This window comes from Battus philenor, unplaced genomic scaffold (genome assembly GCF_028537555.1).
Source record: "Battus philenor isolate CCGP_79_NKW_IND1 unplaced genomic scaffold, ilBatPhil1.0.hap1 SCAF_25, whole genome shotgun sequence".
Taxonomy (NCBI): Eukaryota; Metazoa; Arthropoda; class Insecta; order Lepidoptera; family Papilionidae; genus Battus; species Battus philenor.
Window position 1 is genome coordinate 61,479 of NW_027181688.1, and position 17,037 is coordinate 78,515.

Genomic DNA, 17,037 nt, shown 5'->3' on the forward strand with positions numbered 1-17,037 from the left:
CGGCGGTCGGAGTGATTGCACGTGCCGTTGCATTTAGCTCGTGCCGCGAGTCCGCTCCGGTGAGTACTGGCGCGCCGGCTGCGCTCGCCTTATCGCAAGTGCGCGACACGTATCGATACAAAGTGCAACCTTTTAGGTCAGCTTGCTAAACCTTCGGTTTCTTGATCGCGCAGCGACGTTTTCTTTGATGATCAATTATTTTAATTTACAAAAATAAAACCGTAAATAAAACACGCGTGTAATGTAATAATATAATGAATGTTTACTACAACCGGTGTCCATCGGGAACTTGGAAAGGTTCTTGCACGCGACAGTAGGATTATTAAACAATCTCATACGCGCTGTTTGTTCTCTCGCGTTGCTCCTTTGCGTCGTTTTGTTTGTTTCGGTGCTGCGGGTTCCCATTGAGACGTTGCGACGACACTAAAGACTCAATAAGTATAGTTTGTTTAATTGTATCGCCTTATGAAGTATTTTATTAATGACAATGAATTATTGAGACGAAGTACCTGCAATATATTTTTTAATTCATCACTAACTATTGTTATCTTAGTCGAGTTTAACTGTACAACGGCGAGCAAGCTGCGTCCCGGTCTTCCGAGGCGCTCTTGAATCAAACTGAGCCAGTTAATGGCGGCCCCGCTGAGGTCCCTTTATTTCGTGGAGTGATCGTATAAGCGACCTCAGAGCCTATCGGCTGTCAAAAATGCACGGATCAGCCCCCGGCAAGGCTCCCGAGGGAGCGCTCGAGCTTATTTGCTAAATGAGAGGCTTCGTTTAAGCGCCCTCGACGCCCCGCCCTGAGTCAATCGCATAAACTTCATTCCAATAAGGGTACCCGAGTCATTTCATCACGAAAATAAATCGAAGTTCGCGTGATTGAGTCGATTGCTACAGCTTTTATGCTACGGTAGTAAATCACGTCGTCGGCGGCTACTTCTTATTATATATATTGACTCCTATATATGTATTGACTCCTATAGATATATATTGACTCCTCGACGTGGACACCACGCAGGCGACATGAAATTATTAGATTTTGCTAGTTATTTGCTATACAACTCATAAATAAACTGAAGCCTTGTCTAAATAATATTCGTCGACCGCTTTTGTTGTCACATGTTACACATTACTTCTATAAATACAAAAAGAATTAAGTACACAAAATTGAACGCATCGAGTAACAATTTAGGAATTATTATCTAAGAGTTAAAATCTGTCGAAGTAAATTAATACAATCAAGTTTTCGCGGCTAAACATTTGTTCTGAAATCATTTGTGCTCTTTCTCTATCGACACACGGCTTCTATTTTGCTGAGGTACAGCGTGTACAACATACAAAAATAGAAACAGATAATAAATCTACATAACTAGTGCATCAAAACAATTTATGAAAGTGATTAAACAACGGCGTGTAGAGCGCTCTCCTCGCATTAAGGCCCGTTGAGAACCCTTGCTTTGAGTTGGAGGATGCCGTCATAAGAGCAACATTACGTTGTCAACAGCGGCGCGTCAGAAAGGGGAATTCCGGAGAAATATAATTCTTTATATACATACATATAAACATGGGCGAAGCTGGAATGGACATATACACTTCTACTTCGGTTATTACCTTCAAGACCCACCGGTTTCAGGGAGAATCCCACACCGTGACAGAGGAAGCTTAATTTGATTTTAGTTTCCATTAGAATGAGCTTTTAGCATTCTTAGTATAAACAAGTGAATATCATATTTAATGGAATCAGGCGTTACCTCGCGGAACCTAAGTAAAAAGGACCAATATTTAGCCACTTCCGCACATGCAGTGGTAGTCGTGCAATGAAATGCACCGCCCGCCAGCCCGCTGATAAATGCGCATGCGGCTAACAATGCGAATCACACAACCGCCACCACCAAATCACTCAACACGTGTTTCACTCCTCCACGGGGCTTCAGGGGTTATGTTACACCGATTAGTGCCAAACACAGTCACAAAGCGACACAGAGCACTCACACACAGCATGTGCGGAAGTGGCTAAATATTGGTCCTTTTCTTACTTAAGTGAATATCAATGAGTGTAGTGATCGGATGGCAGGCCCCGGCAGGGATGACTTAAGCGATCGGAATTGTTAGTAGTATATATCTGCGACGCGGTTTTGAATTTTGGTTATCTCCTTTACTATTGCTTAGTTTATAACATACAGTAACTATTTCGATGTTCGTGAAGTCAAACAAAACAACAGAACGCGTATTGACTCACTTGTTACATCAAAAATCAAGCCGCGTCACATTAACAGAGCGGCGCGTGAGGAAGGCTTGCTGTTCGCTGTAAGATCGATCCTCAATGGGCTTGAGGTGTGAGTCAATGTTATGTCCTCACCGCTCATTGCTGCACAAACGGCGCAGGAAACCTCCAGGAGAAAACCAGAGGTCTAAGGGACCCTACATGTGAAACTTACTGCAGTGCAGGTCTCACCCGAACAGAGCCGTGAGCACTAAACCTGCAGCTCGACGCACAAGCACCCTTAGTGAATAGATATCGGCATTCCTTGAGGCTCCAAATAAAGCAGGTCGTGCTGATACCCTTGGTTAGAGTCGTGTTAGTTTAATTTTCAACCGTTTAGACCTCCTTGAAGCGGTGCATAGGTCTTCGTGTGCGAAGAGATAATAAGACAGCTTTTCTTTTTATAAATAAATGTGTACTCAACGAATAATTATACAAGATAATATGCCGGTCACCGGGGTGGCTGGGAGACTTCGCTGAAGCTCCTCTCATTTTCTCTCTCTCCGCGCTGCGAGGAATTTAATCAATGGATACACCCGCTTCCTGTAAATGTATATAATACGCCGTTACAGCAGCGATGGCGATGGCGAAGCACGACATCCCTCGCGGCCGCCGATTTATTTGATTTTGTGTTTAAATGAAACACCACCGTCGATAGCCGTCGTCGTTCAATCCGTAATATTTACTACTGTTGAATGGCAATGCAAGATGTAAAAATGTCAATAATTATTCAATATGCAAAATGAAAATGCGAGTGCACAAATTTGCCGCACCCAAGGATCGGCAAATAAAACCAAGCGATCTGATCATGGTCTAATTGAATACTAATTTATTGTATAACAAAATAACTTTGTACAATTACATCATCATAATTATTGTAGCCGTAGTAAATCTTCCGCGTAAATGTTCAATAGGACTCGTTGAAAGCGACCCGCGTGGGACATCTGCAGGCGACTCTAACAAGTATTTAATGGAATCAGGCGTTACCTCGCGGAAGTCCATCCTAAGTAAGAAACGGACCAATATTTAGCCACTTCCGCACATGCAGTGGTAGTCGTGCAACAAAGTGCACCGCCCGCCAGCCCGCTGATAAATGCGTATGCGGCAAACAATGCGAATCACACAACCGCCACCGCCAAATCACTCAACACGTGTTTTACCCCTCCACGGGGCATCTTCAGGAGTTAGACTGTAACAAGGTCGTCTGTCCGCCCTGCCCGCCGCTCTGTGGTATCCATTCCACATACTACTTGTTGGATGTAAGCCGCCTAGAACATAACGTACAAGCGCACGGTATCGGCCGATGTATATAACAGACATCGCGCACAGCCGCGCGAGTGCGAGCTCGGGGTTTGTTTACTCTCGCAGGCCGAGTCCTCGATACATATATTATCGAGTGCAAATCAATTGCCGCCCCGCCGCCGCGTGCGTTACAGCACATGTTGTGTTTCAACGTAGTTGCTCTTTACACACGCGCACACACACGCGGGAACATCGCTTAGAAACTACAATAGTTGTGTTTCCCCACCACATACGCAGCTACAAGAATACCAGATCATTTGCGATATGTATGATCAGTGTAACCGTGTTGAAGATTTTGTTAACATTTATAACGAAGGTATGTAGTAACATGAAGTACTTATATACCTATATACTTATGTATACTCGTATTAACTTTCTCTGGAAAGTTTGTACTGTCACAAGTTATGGGTCTGTTGTAATTCAGGGTGAAAAATCAATTAAATGTAGAAAAAAATAATAATTTTTGTGACCAATATATACTAGTCGATGCACTTATTAAACGACAATGTAAACTCACAACAACAACTTAAATGTTAAATGTTAAGTTCTGCGCAATTTTCCATTTTATTGTAAAATCAATCAACAGAGAATAATATTAGGAAACGTTGATTAAAATCTATAGTCTTTACCCAGTTGTAGTGTGCTCAGTGAGAAAATATATTAATTTTTATGTATGTATATAGTTAAAATTGTCTCAGAGTATCTTAGACTATGAGTAAGGAACTGGTCAACAGATGGCGCTGCTTGTCCCATTATTAAGATTAAGAATACACCTACCCCCCGATTTACACGGTAGATACGTTCCTGAGTAAAACGTGTAAATCGAAAATTTAAAATTTTCAAGCCAAAACCGTGTAAATCGAAAAACTTGCAGAAAATGCACCATTTTGCTATTTAACAGTTGTGATTTTTTTTTCAATAATTTTAGGTGTACACAGAAATAAAAATAAAATGCATTGATAAGTTAAAATATTTAATATATTACGGAAAAACTGTTTTTTTTTTTATTATTTAATTATAATATACATTAAACAGAAGAACAAAAAAGAAATTACTCTCATTCTTTTTTTCGGAATCGAAAGTTCGAATTCACTTTCATCACTCGAAGTTATTTGTGCCGATTCGATGTTTGAAGCAGAAATATTTACATCATGAGAGATGGTAATTAAATCGGTTATTAAAACAAAAAAAAATACTTATTTGGAAAACCGTGTAAAAGCGAAAACGTGTAAAACGAGTACCGTGTAAATCGGGGGATAGGTGTATAGTATTTATTACAGCTAATAAAAGATGCAAGAAACAAACTAATTCCCGTGATCGGTCGCAGCTGAAAAGCGGTTTAAACCATTTTCTTTACCGCGGTTTGGGTGTCACGTTGCGCGATGCGCGCCGGGTGCACGTGCATATGTGCGCCCATCGAGATGTCCCGCTGCTCACGCCCAGATAGTAAATGTCTATAATTATCTTGTAATTCTTGTAATCGTTCGATGCCAGAATCCATTTCCTCGCATCTTCCCCGGCGTCTTACGTTACGGTGGCCGGCAAGTAGTTCCTGACGGCTCGTGTCGTATTAACGAACAGTCCGCTGTCGTGCGACAAGTGCTTTGTCGTCGGCTTGCGTTATTGTTTAAATACAAAGCACCTAACTCGCACCGGCTGCACCCCGGGGTCTCTGCCGGGACGATTTGTCCAAAAAAAAACATTCTTTAGTTATCTTCAGGTGCTGTAATTCACGGCACACGGGCACATTTTGATATTTGTGAGATGTAAAACAGCAACGCTGACTAAATTTAGAGATAGCGTCAATTTTAACGCGATATAAGAATTTTAAATTTGTAAATTAAATATCTTTGTTAACATCGCAAATTCGTAATAGAGTAGAACATACCGGCGCGGGTCGAGGCCCCCAGGGATCCGTCGCGCACCGTTGTCTACATGATTTACACCCGGCGTCGTCTGTGTTCTGCTCCCCGAACCCGCTGCAGATGCCGTATGAGTAGGAGTTTAATTCAATTTCAAAAGTCTATTTAACAAGAAACCTTTTTTATTAATTAGAATTGATGTTTCGTAAGCATTAACGTCCGTGCCTTTGTTGTACATTCACGTTTATCTTTTTCGATATTTTTTACTCACATTTATGCAAGTTTAAGTAGAAAAAAATTACAACAAAATGTTTATTCTAAGAATAGTGTCAAGTGTAGAGAAGTAGAATCTTACCAATGGCTATGGTCAGTCGTCAACAAAGGACGTGTGGGGTCTACGTTGAGGAGAGGCGAGCGCTTTTAGGAACGCGGTTGTGCCTTGTCGGCGGTGTTTATCTGGTGTCACAAGGACCACCAGCTGTGTGGTGACTAAATTTTATCATAGCAGGCCAGCTATCACAATATGGGGCATATAAAGGCATGGAGGCCTCGTAGAATCCTATGTACCCTGAAGCAGTGAGGTCGGGCCGCCCGCGAGCTGCGCCTTGAGCAGATCCTCGTCGCGGCCATAGACCCCGCACCCCGCGCCGCACCCCGCGCAGTCCCCCGCGTCGTCCGCCGGCGCGCGGCCGCTCTGCAACTTGTCGCAACTGATCGCTCCAATTTTTCCAGCGAATATTTGTCGCTCGCATTTATCAACGAAACCTCCACCTCCCCGCCCCGACACCCTCGCCCCGCCGCCCCGCCACCCCGCCACCCCCCGCACGCAGGCCGGAGTCCCGCTGCCGGCGTCACGTTGCCTTGAACTGCACGCGAGCTCTCGACAATTTCGCAGTTGATCGCGCGCGCCCGTCCCGCGCGGGGACGCGTCTGCTTATGTGAAGCAGACCCCAGGATCAAAGGGAATCATAATGCTCAGGAGAGAGAGAAAGAGAGACTATTCTTTTATTATCATCACCAAAGGCATCACGACACCCCCCCTTTTCCTTACTAGTTTGACAGACTACCTTTTTATATCATCGGAAAACACTAGATGCAGGCTGTTTCCTGGGATATCTGAATGGGAAACCTATCTCCAACAGTGGACGTGTTGCGCCTTAATGATCATGAATATTCTGTTATAATAATTGTTATACAGATATCATTAAACATAATTAGAGGAGAAATTTTTAAATTATCAGATTTTTACGTGTCTAAAGTCTTCGTCTTATGTGCCATCATTTTTCTCTTCAATCTTTTATTTTAAACAGTTTATTTTGATTTGATGTAGTCTGATCTTTCTGTATAAAGTAATTTTTTTAATATCGCGTAAAGTAAATTTTTTGATTTTTTGATTCCTAAAAAGGTACATATAACAGAAACATGTAAATCATCGTATCATACCAATGTCGTTACATTTCGCGCCACGATCGAGTATGAAACATTTCTGTGTTAAATAGACGTAGAACTTCATAATAAACCTTTAGAATCAATAACCGTGTTGTCTTGTCAGTGAATATATGCGCACAGGAATCTTTTTAAAGAGCTTTCGTAATTCTATCTAATATATAAGGTTCGACATCACCGCCGGCGAGCGCAATGATAAGTGTGCTGTAAGACGCCGCGGCACGACCTCAAGCCGCGGTCACAATGAAATCCTTTGCGGTGTCGTCCGTATAGCGCACGACACTAAGAGTGCCTCCGTTGACCACGCGATGCGATAGTTCCCCATTTGACCACGCCGGTTTGTTCATCCGCAAAGCAAGTTACGTACTTTGCACGCCATAGCACGACCAAAAACTTCCGGTTTACTAAGGCGATGCTCGCATCTGAAATGCGTTATAATTACTAAGGCGATGCTCGCATCTGAAATGCGTTATAATTACTAAGGCGATCCTCGCATCTGAAATGCGTTAAAATAACCACTTAACAGTCGATGTCGCCACGAGGACTGTGCGGCTCAATGAGCAGGATGCGATTCAGGAGCAGGAATTATCTTCGCTCGGAAATCCTTATATCGCTCGTGTCGCGCGTGCTACGGGAGGGTGAGAGGTCCCACGAGGGAGCGCCTCGTCCTCCTCCCTCCGCGTTTCATTTCGTCCGCGATTTACTGGAACGTGTGCGTCGGGAGTTCGGAGCGAATTTATCTTGTTCAACGATTTTTGTTCAAAGGTCGTCGTACCCGCCGCGCGATCGCATACACGGCTAACAATCGAGTCGTTACTGCAGCTCTAGACCTGAATGAACCGCAGATAGTTCAGTCAAAGATATTTAAATGACTGACATAATGTTCCGTTTAATGTAAAACTATTTTTTGTTCTACAATCATGTATGACTTTACAACTTAAATGCCTCAATATAAGCTAGTAGGGACCCTGATTACATACCGAGGCGAGCCCTAGAATGGAATCCTTAAGGAAAGCGAAGACGTGGCCGCCCAAAGCAAACCTGTCGGACGATCACTGCAGAAGTGAAGGCAGTTGGAATGACGCGGAGCGAAGTAAAGCGCGAGGCTCAAGACCGCTCGGGATGGCGACGTACTGTGGACGCCATCTGCCACGTCTTGGGGACATGAAGATAAATGATGATGTTGATGATAATGACAGTGTTCGCTTGCGCGTGTCACATAGACGCCGGAACAGACTTAATAGAAACTATGAACACAATCACGTTGAGCTGCCAGCGCCGGGCCGCCGGATATCGCTGTCATAACAATTATTTATTGAACGACGTCGAAGTTCCGATCGTACTGCATTAACGGAACAATTACGCCGGGGTGGCAATGGGGAAGCGAGTGGCAATGGGAATAGTTCTGAGGTCTCTCACGAGTGTATTTAACGAAATTAGAAAAGGATTACAATGTCAATTTACATTTGTAATAAGATCTGCGATGCAAGGCCGTTGCAATGAGGTGTTTATAATAAGTAAGGAAATTAAAAGTAACAAGTCCTGGTCGGGTAAGACTAGAATACGAAAACAAACTGTGATAGTAAAAATATGGAATTTAACAAAGCAAAAACAAAAATGTAAATAAAAATTGGAATGTAAAATGTTTTAATAAACAAAAGTAAATTAATGAAGATGAGATAAAATTTAATTTAAAATTAGTGCTATGAAGGTGAAGGCGAAGTAGCGAACACCTAAGAAAGGTAAATAAAATATGAAAAATGAGTCGAAGAAAAATTTATCGAAAACATATTGTCCCTGCGTACATAAGGCAGTGACCATCAAATGTAGTCAGGCACGGGGCTGCCATTCACAACGCGCCCAGTGACACCTACATCTGTTCCTTGCACAATAGAGTAGATATATACATCTGGAAGCGTAAACTACGTGACCTCCTGCGTTTTGTGTTTACAACGGACAGACGATGTTTGAGTTGTCGCGGGAACTTAATGAACTCGCGAGCGTCCGGGGAAAGAATTCGCTCCCACTTCGGAATCGCATCAGAGCGGCAGGGGACCCTGCAGCCACCCCCACCCACCCCCGGGGGTGCCGGGCGCCGCCCATGCGACACATCCTCGATATCGACTCGAGGCAGCGAACGCACTAACCAGCTGAAAATATATTTTACGTTATTGAAATTGCCTCCTCATTCTACAAAAGCAAATCATTGTATACTAAAAGAGTCGTTGGAATGCGTTCGATGCTCAGCTTCTTGCGTTCAGTTACACATAAACACAACATAAACCCCGCGCCCGTCACGTTATATTACAAAAAATAAATACATTTAAAAAACTTTTAAGTTAAACGTTTTTTTGATACCCATATTGTCGTGGTTGTGGAAAAATATGTACCTAGTCCGCCATATTGGAACGGCGTCCATCTTGAATTTTAAATTTTGACATAATCATCGTGTTTCACTAGTGTAGCCCTTTCATTTGATACCCATATTGAGGGGGTTAAGGAAAATACGTAATTCGCCATTTTGTATCGGCGGCCATCTTAGATTTATAATGTTATTGATTTTATTATATTGTATTGTTATCTAAATGAAATATGTGTACCAAATTTTAGATCAATCTGACAACGGGAAGGTGCTTAAATTTTAATTTATAATTTTGACTCAAATAAACAAATTACGTACGGGTCGAACTAAATAAAACCGTTTAATAAAAAAACAATTAAATACATCTTAAACGCACTTCGAATATTGTGTCGCCGTGTACTTCCGTGTCGGTTGCAGTAGTTGTTTAAAAACAAATGCTATTCCAATGCACCACAAACAGAGCGAACAAAATTGATTTAGAGAAATAAGTTTAAAGTTGAACCTGTCGCTCTGGCGGCCGGTATCGCTGGCCAGTGCGGTCGCAATACTTGTTTGTAAAATCATTGTTGCGCCTTCGAATTCAAGTTCGGACGCCGATTTGTTTTCGCGCGCTACAAAGCTACAAATGTAACAAAATGAAATATAGGGTGGGCCATAAATTTTTGCACTTTTGAAACATGTGCAGAAATAAAAGTACAAATGCTATTTTGTTTATGATTTATTTGCCGTAATTATCATTTATTAAAATTTATTTTTAAAAAATTACATCGTCGAGATGTGCTCCGTCTCGCCGTTGGCCCCTTACTCTCACGGTTTTGGAGAAATCAAGTATTGCTGTTTGCAAAAATTTTTGGCCCACCCTACATATGTTTTTACATCGCGTCCCCGCAACGTGGAGCGCATGCCGCACACGGTGCAGCGGTGTCCTGGTGGTCGCGGCGTGACCTTGTGCGTCAGTTGCAGGAGTCCTCGCCCGATGCCGCGCCGCCGCCGATGAGCGCCGGCCGCGCCGCGCCCCCTCCCCGCCTGTCTCCGTCTCGCTCGCACCCCCGCGCCGCGCGCGCACTCCCTCTCGCGACATGCCGCGCGCGCCCCTCCTCTCGCTCTTCTTCTTCCTCTTGTCAGGTGAGTCCGTCTCTTGTGCCCAGAGTGCCGTCGTCGCATCCAGAAGGACCTGGACTAAGCGGCAAACGCTTCCGCAGCAAGTAAGTCACTAAAAATTCTATTATAGAACGTGGTCACAATGGATAGTGACCGCAACGTCAAAGCCTGCGTTCCAGGACGACCCCGAAGGCGCCACATTTGACATTGCAGCCATATTGTAGATGTTTCTGTATAATCAAGCTGAAAAAATCGTGTGACATCTTGTATTTTAAATTAATTATGGTTTTTCGTCAATAACAATTGTACAGAATGTATAGTATAGACATTTAGTATATTATTTTTAAACAAAAAACCCATCACTTTGCGCTGCTATAATAACATCATCCCTGTGGTTTGCATCGCGCTTCCTGGGGGGAGCCGTCGCAGCCAATGCGTTCACTTTCAACCGTTGTTATCGACAGTAAATTGTATTACGGATTTCGACCTTAAAATAATTAGATATATAAAATGATATATAATTAAATGAACCTTGCACAGGTACGCCAAATAATATCTCTCTGTGGCAATTCGTAGTTTTTTTTCTTTTCGTTTTATGTAATGTACTACTGCTGCCATCTATTAGCGTTACATGAAACTAACGTAAATTGACGTGTGTAGAGCTGATTGGCTTAAAGCTCATAAGTTTCAAATTACCTCATTAAAGGTCACCCCACAACCCTGGGTGCTCGCCTTCAGCTGATTCCATTAGAAATCTAAGATTGAGACAAATGCCTATGTCCAGCTGTGGAACTCCTACAGCTGAAATGCTGATGGTGAGGAAGCGCGTGTTAGATTACCACAGGCGTAGTTGTCCTGCAGAAGTTACATGTTAGTACATGACATGGGTTAATATAAGAGGCTTGTTTTTAAACTAAGTCGAGCCGCCATCGGGACGGCAACAAATCGTCTTCGATTTACAAGCGAAACAGTTATAGCTTGTGTTCAAATGCAGACCTCGACAAAATCTGCAAGTGCGGTGTCTATGCATTCACAGCGAATGTATCCGCGACAAGGTGTTTGTTTTTAAAAAAAATAGTTAATATTTTTTCGTATTTCTAATATGAATATAATTAGTTTCTGTTATGATTCAAAACTTTCGCTTTGTCTAAACTTCACTTCCAAATCGCTCAAGAAATCACTGTCCAAAGAACTTACCAAATAGTCACTTTGTATCACTGATCGTAGATCTTAAGCTTCTAACTTAAAAAGCAACATTGAACTGTCTATACGGGGAGCATACCTATTTATACCACGGAGAAGGTTCTAGTAAGTTCGCGAAAGTAGTCGGTTAAAATTGCCGAGAACCGGACAAATTAATAAACACAATAGATGATTTCGTCTTTTATAGGTTCATGTAATTTAAATTATAATTGTTTGATTAGTACTGCAGTATCTGTTTACTCGCCTCTATATAGATAGAGATAGCTGTAAGTGAGGACTCGTCTGCACCGGTCGACTGCTTCACGAGTTAAACAGGTTTTCATATACTTAACGTTTCCAAATCTAATCTTAAAGGGTTGGTATATCCGGATAAAATAATATTAAGCATTCTTGTGTAGCCGCTGCGAAATGCTGACCGCCTTTTGCACAAAACTTATCTATGTATGTACACGTACAAAAGATTTTTTATCCATGTAATAACTCATCACGATATCTTTGGTGCCACAAGGCTTAACAACTTTGGTGAGAATATTTCTTTTGCTAACTTAAAGTTAGTTTTCATGAAACTATCCGAAAAGATCGTGGAGGGCGGTGTTCTTTAAAAAAAGCAAATTTTCAAACTATGTTTCTAATTCGTAAATGTTTTCATTGGGCCTATTAATCATGGGTTTTAATAACAAAAAGGGAGCTGGGGGCAGCTAGTTCTAGATGAATCAACCAACGGGCTGTCGTGTCGAATAAATAAACAAACAGGAGCCGCGGGGTGATCGGCGCTGGTGATCGTTTGTCGTTTGGCGCACGTTGAACTTCGTTTGATTAAATTCTCAACGCGGACAGATTCGATCGAAATTCCGACGAGAACAAAAAAAATCCCAATTCCATCTAAACAAGAACGCGCCGCCCGGAACGATTTAATGCAAGATATTCGGGATATGTCCGCACTGTAAGCTGAAATCGCTTTTCTGTTTTGAACAAATTTAAGCTCTACTCGTCGGGGATTGGGGTGGGATTTGCTCGGCCCGCCGCGGCGTCTCGGGCTAATCCGCACAATCAACAGAATCATACCCTCACCCTCAGCCCTCTCTCCCCCTCACCCCCGCGCCGCCCCCGCACGCCCCCGCAAGCGGGCCGCTGTAAGCGTTTTGTATCGGAAAACTTACGCAACTAATCTCGTTCTCGTTTCGTGATTGTCCTCTGAGAGCGCGCGCTCACGACCTCGCATGGCGTGTGGTGTCCTTTACTGTTTGCTGAGCCAGCATGCAGTACCTCTTACTTACATTTCAATTATCAAGGCGCCACTCAATGGAACTCTCAGGCCGCCCGCAAAGACCGCCCCGCGCTGCCCGCGTCGTGCGGCTTACCGTGACCTTGGCTCTGGCGTCCGCCCACACCGCGTTCGTTTATTCATTTACTTCCCCGGAAGTTACTCTGGTCGTATTGTTGGAGGGAGGAATTTTTAATATAATCTCATTAAATAAATCCTTCACGAACCGTTTCATTGTAGTGCTTGTTCCCGTGTCAAATAATGCAAAACTATCCTTTTGAAAATAGAAATTAGAATCTAGGCAGTGTCGGTGTTCCGTCAACAAACAATGCAATGTAGTCTCAGTCGTTACCTTTTTGGTTTTCTTTATCCGAAGTGCTTACAGCACCTCAGTTTCTGTAACAACTGCGGCTAGTTAGTTTGGAAACTGCAGACATTCCTCTCTCTATTAAAGTTATTTAGTGTAAAAGGAAAGTGACATATGTTTACATGCAGCATTTAATACTAATTTTAAACCGATCGTTGAATATTTCCGTGTCATCTTAAAGATTATTCGGAACAAAACCACAGTACTATCAATTCGCTTTAAAAATGTATATTGTCACGTGTGGAACACAGAGAGAAATGTAATTTCGGAACATTGTATAGATTCACAGAGTCTGCAGTATCTATAGAATCGTAGGAAGATGGACCGGGTGGGGTGCTCGGGGCGATAGCCTGCGTGGCAGGTTGAGGGGGGGCATGCATTGACCAGGCCCCTTCCTATCCAAATTTAAAATGGTCCTACCTACGCTATTTTGAGAGCCCCGTTCAAGAAATGAAATACTGTTCGCTTTTATCAGGTCTAAATCTCACAGCTTATACACAGGTTTAGTTTTACAGGTATCAAATACCATCACTCTCTACCACATATAAAATATAAACACCACCTAGTTATGGTTTATGATATGTGTTATATGATATGACTTAAAAATTATAACATTGAAAGAAAACTTGTAATCTTGAAATGCGACTTGGCGAGTCCACTGTAGTCCTGCTGTAGTCGAATACACGCTTTTCATGCTTCTACGTTCTGCTACACGCTGCTACGCTCGGCTACGCGCTGCTACATGTGGCTGCTACGCGCTGCGCGATACACACTTGGGAGACATTCCTCGTCGTAGTTGAATAAGAGCACGTATTGTTTTAATTTTTTTATTTAATGCAGTCAGATCCTTCGGCCATGTTATATATAGTAAATATTTAATGGAATCAGGCGTTACCTTGCGGAAGTCCATCCTAAGTAAGAAAAGGACCAATATTTAGCCACTTCCGCACATGCAGTGGTAGTCGTGCAACAAAGTGCACCGTACATATATAGTACATTTTTAAAGTCGTATCAGCTGTAAAGGAACACAATAAAATCATTATTCATGAGACAGTTTTTAATATATTTTAACATATGTCTAGTGCTGGTGTATTTAAATAAATAATTAGTATGAATCTACATCGAAGTACGCACTAAATCTTGTTTAAAAATAAAGACACCACAAACAGCGTCTCAATACGCCCGCGACCTGACCGCTGTACTAATACAGACTGCAGGTGTCCGGACTTCTTTTTTCAACGATTACTTTTAAAATGTTGTCGTTTCTGGTAGAGCTCTTGATATATTTTTACCATATTTTTTTAAATATCGACAAATAATGTGAATATTATATTTAACTATGGAAATTTTCGGAGGGCGTCGACGTTTTGCAATTCTCGACACGTCTTTGTATAGCTAAGCTCCTACTCTCACGTATTGTCTGCGAAAAGTTCTTCACTATCGAAAGCAGATAAATTTCTGTGGACCTCCCGCTTTTTAGTCGTGAATTCATTTTTTGTCAACCCAACTTAGACTTCATTCGAATCTTCCAAGTATCTCTGAAGGTCCACGTGGTTCCTTCAAGGTTATTGCCGTTTTCGATGTGGGAATAACACAACTTTTCACTCTTTGCCAGAAAAACAACTCGCTTATATAAGGAAGGAAAACCATACAGCGATATAAAAGACTAGTGGCGCCATCTGTCTAGCTGAACTTATATAAAAAACAACAAATTTTGCAACCCACTTAAACAGATATATTAGTAAGAAAAGGACCAATATTTAGCCACTTCCGCACATGTCTCTGTCACACAGAATCTCTGTGTTTGGCACTAATCGGTGTAACATAACTCCTGAAGATGCCCCGTGGAGGGGTGAAACACGTGTTGAGTAATTTGGTGGTGGCGGTTGTGTGATTCGCATTGTTTGCCGCATACGCATTTGTCAGCAGGCTGGCGGGCGGTGCATTTTATTGCACGACTACCACTGCATGTGCGGAAGTGGCTAAATATTGGTCCTTTTCTTACTTAGGATGGACTTCCGCAAAATAACGCCTGATTCCATTAAATAAACAGATACATTGACCTAGGCGATACACAAAAACCATTCAAACAATTACAATGAGCGTGCACAAAAGCAGCTGATATAAAATGTAAGACAAGAAATGTTATTTCAAAGTTTATTGGTCTCATTGCCAACGTCGATACAACAAGTTTGTTTAATAAAGTTTTCATTTTGGTTTGTTTGAACATCGTCACAGAGTTTTGGTTTGCATCTAAGAGGTCGCTATGTTTACCCCCAGAGTGACCATAGAAAACATCCTACTTAGGTTGTAGGCTTCTCTCAAATAAGACCGTGTTGGGAATCCTCTTAGGTTTAACTTGTAGGACCTCTTACAGGGCAGTTCAAACTTACGCTTGTTTCGGTCAAATCGGACTCTTCTCTTTCATGAGGTACAAGGTCGGCCATTAAACACAACATAGCTGCCGGTCTCGTGCAAGCGCGAGACGCGTGGTGTTCGGCGAGGAGTCGGTCTCACGCCGGCGCGAGATGTCCACCAACGAACTTTAATGAGCCAGTACGGCATCGGCATCGTGCGAAGTAGCTGTAGTGTCTGCACTGCGCTTGAACGTTGTAACTACGTTGGCGAACTATTGGTTTTTATTTATCTTTTGTAATTGTTTTTTATTGCGTCTGCAATATGAGCACAAGAAAGGGTTCGCTACGAGAATTTCATTCGCAGTGCCGGTCTCGCGCCGGTGCGTGATGTTTTTGATTTATTATTTTAACACATATGCACATGATACATAATTATTAACATTTGAATCCTTTTTAAACAGAAACAGCAAAAAAGGAAGTTGGCTTCTCTCTGACTTCCGTGTTCAATACACAGGCAGTGAAGCTGTTAAAAATCCAATGGATAATAACGTGAATAAACAAATAATCAGGTTTTTGTTTGAGGATGTCTAATTACATGAGGATTGGATGTCGAGGCGACGCGGTTTCGTTAAAGCGCTTTCAAAAGGCGGCGGCTCGCCCGCGCCCGCGGGGACGCTTCCGAATCAAAGGCCCCGCGCGTGAGCCGTCAGCCCCGCGCGCGGCGCTCGCGTCTGTACGTGCGCCCGAAACATGACAAAGGTTATATGGCTGTAAATAAAACTAACGTATCAAGTACAGTAATACCCCGCTTTACGCGAGGGATACGTTCCAAAAAAATCGCGTATAACGAGGTTTATAATTGAACATAGTCAAAAATTATTACAAAAAAATACAAATCATTTTAATCAATCACTTTAGTTCTAGGAACACTTTATGCAACACATACTCTTATTTTTTACGGAAAAATACATCTATTGTCTTTTGGGTAACGTTTTGTTTACGTTCTTGTAAAATACGTTCATAACACCCAACACTGTTTTTAATTGTTTGACAGACGGTGAAGACACCATAGAGAAGTTGATGACTACATTATATTTATACGCACTCTTTCGCGTAGTTCGAGGCATTTGAGCGCGAAATTTGTAATTCGCGTTATAGTGAAACCGTGTATAACGAGGTCGCCTAAAGCGGGGTATTACTGTATGTCGAATAGTAGTTTCAGACGCAATGCTTACTTTGGTCGATGGTTTCTAATGTAAGTAGTGTTAGTGCGACATTTAGTGTCATTCAAAGTTAACTTAAGAGGAAGGCCCGTAAAAATAATTTTAATTAAAAAAATGTTCAACACGACTGCGTTTTGCGTCGCGGCCGACGACTTCTGTTATTAATGCAGCTTGTACTGTATCCGCCACAGTTGTATGCTAATATTATTTTTAAGTAATCAATTCATGGTCGACAACATATATACATCAAAAAAGATTGATTATCGATATATTCGTCTACCGAGGAT

The 17,037-nt window shown here is 42.3% G+C and overlaps 1 long non-coding RNA gene across 1 annotated transcript in view; it reads left to right on the plus strand.

The window, feature by feature from the left end:
• The window catches only part of LOC137924999 (uncharacterized), a 24,505-nt gene continuing 7,468 nt past the window's right edge, over nucleotides 1-17,037 (plus strand). The window contains exons 1-2 of the long non-coding RNA XR_011107623.1: nucleotides 1-59; nucleotides 10,193-10,360. This is a non-coding gene — a long non-coding RNA (uncharacterized lncRNA). The remainder of the gene's footprint in view (nucleotides 60-10,192; nucleotides 10,361-17,037) is intronic.